The sequence below is a fragment of the Electrona antarctica genome (genome assembly GCF_951216825.1).
Source record: "Electrona antarctica genome assembly, chromosome: 7".
In the NCBI taxonomy this organism is placed as follows: Eukaryota; Metazoa; Chordata; class Actinopteri; order Myctophiformes; family Myctophidae; genus Electrona; species Electrona antarctica.
The window spans coordinates 40,264,874-40,270,558 of NC_136812.1; positions in this window are offsets into that span (position 1 = coordinate 40,264,874).

The following is a 5,685-nucleotide window of genomic DNA, read 5'->3' on the forward strand; positions in this document are numbered from 1 at the left end:
TGTGCTGATTTTTGTGAGATTTGGACAAAATCTGTAGAAGGAGCAGCAAAAAGTGTGTTTTGGATAAAATTCAAAATGGTGGAAAATCTATCATGACGCAAATGGGCGTGGCCTATATGGGGAGATGCGTCATGACCCAAGGAAGCCAGGGAAAAAAACAATTTGATTTTACGACCTACGGTTCAAGAGTTATAAGCCAAAACGTAAAGTGGGCTGTTATAGCGCCACCATGAGGCCGACCGATAACATTATAAGTTGATTAATTTTAGTAATTATTATGAACCTACCTTCCAGCCAATTTCAAAACAACGTTTTCACCAATGAAAATTCAAAGATTGATGAACATTTTAAAGTTTGAATGGAGTTTCAAAGTGAAAGTATGACAGAGTAATAAGAGCACAAAAAAGTCAACTGTGAAAAATGGGACGTTTCTCCCATCGACTCTCATTATAAAGAATGTAAAAAAAAAGTTAAAAAGTTAAACAGTTAAAAAAGTATAAACAATTGTAAAAATAAAAATACAAGCACACATAACTGCAAAGAGCTGAACAGTTTGAAGTTTGAACTAAATTTCTAGCATAAAGTGTGTGAAAGTAGTAGGAGTACAAAGTAAGTGGCGGAATAAAGAATAATAAATATAAACTGGCAATAACTAGTGTGTGCTCGCTGTTGCGAGCCCACAATAAAGTGTTACAATTACAATAGTCTGGTGCAACCACACTAACTAATACAAAATTGTGCTTCTTGTTTTTAAATGGACATCATTACATTTTCCACAGTATGTGTGTGTTACTGTCCAGCTGTATTCATTTGGAGAGATACAGTAGCTACTTGGCCTTTCACATCAGCAAACTGGGATACACAATCGCTGTCACGCTTCTCGAGAGTGTGACTCCAACATTACATGAGAGGCATTATCACAGAAATTACGAGGGCACTTCAGCAAGCTGCCACTGTGACTGTCTCTCATGGGCCAACAATAGCACAGAGATTAGACAACACCCATACCAGGACAAAGTAAACTGTATGCAGTTATGCTGTAGTTTTTAGCAGATTTTATCGCCATCAGGCACGGACTGGCACAGAAAATCGGCCCTGGCATTTGTGGTCTTCACCGGCCCAAAGACGCTACTATGTCTTTTTTATTACTTTTCCTTTTTGTTTTGGCAAAGCCCCCGGCCCCATGACTGCCCAGCCCTTCTAGCATTTGCCATAATTGCCAGACTGTCCAATCCGGGCCTGATTGCCATCCATAGATTTCGCACAGAGGTATTGTTGGGAAACAGAGCTTGAGCGTCATTGTTGATCCATTTTACGTTTGCTAATATTTATGGTCTTGGTCATAAAAGATGTGTTTTGCCTTCTTTGTTTAGTTATTGAGACAGTTTGAGTCTGATTATCAAGTACTATCATTTGAATAAAATATGGGGAAATCATTTGGTCTGGAGACACATAAGAACAACTTTGCTATATTGCTCTATTTGGGACGGCTGTAGCTGAAACAAGAAAACTACTCAGTCATAACTGCCAGTTGCAACAAGCTCTTGTAGCGCCCATTTTAGTTTGTTTCCGACGTTCTTTTGTTGGTTCACTCACTGTGTTTTGTTATGGCTTTCCTGTAGCTCCAGTTAGCTCATAACATTAGCTGCTGTTGCCACTCGCTCCGTGTTGTGGCGTTCAGAGAATAGGTTTTTATGCCGTTCAGACTCCCATTGGCAGCCAGTCATGACTAGGTCACTATAGGAGGCAGACAATCATGACTAAGTTGTGTTTAGAGTCGTCTTTACAGTCGTCAGTAGTGTGTTGTGGGAAATATAAATAATCAAATCTATATAGTATATTGTTCCATGCTAGTCTGTCTGGTCGTGTCTGTGAGCAACGACACCTTGGCCTGAAAGCCTGTCTTAACCCAATCAACCCTTTGATCAAGCTGTATGTAAAAGACCATGTCACACCTATTGTTTGTTATGAGACCCTGCTGGGCCTGAATAGGTATCACTAGGTAGTTCCTGTCTCAGGAGGGGGGCTGTATGGTATTGTACCTTTTGTGAAGGTCATGTTTATCTGTGGACCTGCTTCTGGGGTATAAGGGAGGACCTACGGAGAAGCTGGGAGAGGCTGGTGGGATGGAGACGACGAGAGAGAGATGTACTGAGAGAGAAAGTTTGAGTGAAGCAGGCTAAGCCTGCTAGACTAGTAGATGTTGTTTGCTTGTTGCTGTTCTTCTGAATAAACTTCTAAGATATACATTTCCATAACAAGTGGTGTGTGCAAATGTAGGCCAGGCTGCTACGCACCTAGAAAGAAAAATAAAAAGTAGCTCAGTGTGTACAGAGGCCATTTGGTAAACAGAAGGTCACTGGTTCGCCTCCCAGCTTATCCAGTATACATGTCAAAGAAAGTGTCCCTGAGCAAGACACTTAACCCCTCACCTCTCCCCCTGAGTGCTCATCATGACCACCCGAGCAGTCATCAGCTGGGTGAAGCTGAAATTGAATCCCCCCACCCCCACGGCATTAACAAAGGTCTCCCCTTCTCCTTCCCTTCTGATCCAATCACAGCAGGTCATATTCCATCTCAGAAGAAGTGCACATGTGATAACAATAATGAATGTACTGTAAGTGGAAGCTGCTGCAGCTTCTAAATACCATGAATGATGAACTCAGACACTGGGACCATCATTTGTCAAATGACGAGTTGGTGGACGACTGGCTGGCAACTAGCCGTGCCACTCCCAGTCAGCAAGCAAGAGAGAAAGAGACACGCACACACACACACACACACACACAAATGGACGGAAAGAGGAAGAGAGATGTGATGGCAAGGCATGCATATTTTAAGTCACTTCAGTACTCTTCAAGAGGGGCCTTTTTTTTCAATGATCCATTATGCATAGCAGCTCTGGTTCTCCCTGGTATTTCTCCTACCTTCTTGACGTCAGTTGCCATTTGTAAGGGTTGCCCTGGCAACGGCCAGCCTCCCCTGGAGATATGTCTGCCGGATAATACGGCCCTGATAAAGCCTTTTAAGGCTTTACTGTTGCTACATCTTTTAATTGCCTTTGATACACTGGAAGTATTACACGGAGGTCAATGAGGTGCATCGCCAGTTCGCCACACGAAGAAACAAAATGGGAATGTGTGGATAAAAATAGGTGAAGAGAAGCTGCTTTAGATTGACGTCGCATTATACCCTCTACTCTTGATTCCATTACCTGCATATTGGGACTTGACACTGTCCTGTGCAACTGATTTAGATATTTCCGGTATTATATTATTGTATTTACTGTATTTATTTACTATGCCATATACTTTGATGTTGATAATCTGACACTTGGAAATAATGGTCAGCTCAACGTGACGCTTCTGAGCAATGTGAGGTTATAACAATAATCAAATATTATGTCAAGATGAGATGCAAGACATTCCATAAACCATCACACTCCCAGCTGTTCTGTGGAACTGAGTGCATGTTAAGAGTAGATTCAAATCTGTTACCACAACACAGGTCGTAGTATGTTTGCATATTGGACAGTGCAACAAATGAGATACTGTGCACACAAAAAGCCTGTATACCTGTTGTGTATACAGGGAAATCTCTACAGCGGAATGAAACGGCATACATTCAAATCATTCCACAGAGCTGATTTGAGTGTTGCTGTACATTTAGGTCTACAGTAATATTAGTTGACTAGCTAGGTTGGGTTTTCATCTATGCAAAAAGAAAAGAAAAAACATGTCACGGAAGGACAAGAGATAGATGAAATATGCTCAATTTATATTCCAATACACGATGGTGTTGCACACCAGAAATAAGCTTACATGTTGCATCTATGACATAAATTGGGCTAGACTGTACATGAAGGATACCTGGTCCAAGCTCCCAGGGGCTATTTATAGAACAGGCAGCATGTGTGTTTTTTTCAAACACCAGGCTATTGATGTGCTATTTTTACAGTGTCAATTCGTTCCCTCCCTCTCCTTTCGGTTGCCAAGCAATGGTGTAAGGGACCCGATTGGCTGCAGATGTGCTCTTGGACACCTTGACTCTGATTCTCAGTTGGCTAATGAATTCTCTCTCTCTGCTGCTCTCTAGAGAGTAATAATGCACAGCAGCAATACTAGTTTACTGGTTTATATACATTTAAATCATTTTCACTTTTCTTATAAGCCAAAATATTAATATGACATGGTATGGGTTAGGTATAGTAGCCTACTACAGTACAGTACAAAATGTGACAAACTCAAGGAATATACATGTACCGTAGGGGTATAGGTGTGATTTGCAAAGAACTATGATTAGTTGGAAATGACTGATATGTTAATTGAGCAACCATACAGCTGTGGATTTATGGATTAAGCAACTTCAGACATAAACGGAAAGAAAGATTGTCTTTATCCATTCCAAAGTGATGTTATCCTCGGGTTATTGTCACATCTTGTTTTATTTTACAATACCTCCTTACTACAGTATGTCATGTGTATGTCCCTTTAAACAATGTAAATATCATTAATGCATGGATTTGTTTATATCCTGTATAGTCCAAACAATACAAATCAGCAGATTGACGTTGTGCCTCATTTACCACAATTTTTTAATCTAATTCATCCTATATCAAACAGCAAATTATGATTCTGAATGGGCATTGGTCATCTTCATAAATACGGATCAGCTCTCCAAAATGTTTAATACAATCATAATAGTAAAGCCAACACAAAACTAAGCACTACTAAATAGGGCTCTCTGTTATCATCTCTAAATCCTAATCCCCATAAAGCGTACAGTACATGTCAGTGGAAATGGGATTGGCGGGCTTAATCTATTGCTGCCTGTGTGTGAATTCAATTAGGCTTCATCTGACCTCATGCTATTCCAAAGGGAAGCCAGGGAAATTGAATCTGTCCTTCATTGATTATGGCTTGTGCAGAGATAAAGCAAAAAGGCCTACATATCCCACTGCTCTCACACATTAAAAATGTATCTTTTCTTAATGGAGAGATTTTCATCAATGAGCCTATTTCCATAAGGTGACTGAGAGCCCATAGTGTGGTGTGAGTGCACAATCCTCTTTGTCACAATTGAAAATGTGTACAGCTTTATGTTTTGCGACCTACTGACTACAGATGGTGTTGTGACTTGTGATGATGATGGAAAATATTATGTTAGTAAGTGATGTTGACAGAAGACAAGACTTCTACACACTTTCATTTCCATTACACAAAGGTACACAGTACACTACACAGTAGGCTACACCACTTTTTGGTATAGTATAGTATAGTATACTAGTCTTCACTTAAGGTAAACATTTTAGACTAAGGGATTGGCTTAATTGGCAAACCCAAATCCATCTGATTGAATACTACAATGTTGCAACTGCGGTTTACAATTTTGTTTCCTGTGTGTCCCATTCTGTTTCTTTTTGTTGAGGGGGCTGACGGGCTATACCATTCTTCGCGTAGGTGATCCACTCTATCCAAGCGCCTCATTCTTGCACACAGCAGGCGCAATTTAAACTCAGCGGTCGTGTTGAATATAAAAGGGGCACTTAGTATAATAAAAGAACATGTATTGTGGCGTTTTAAAAGGCACCATCGGCTTTGAAAAGTGAATGGTTTATGTGAGCGCACCCCTCGGCGTAAAGCTGTTGCTATGTTCCCACTTTCATGGGTGTGGTGATTACGCTGC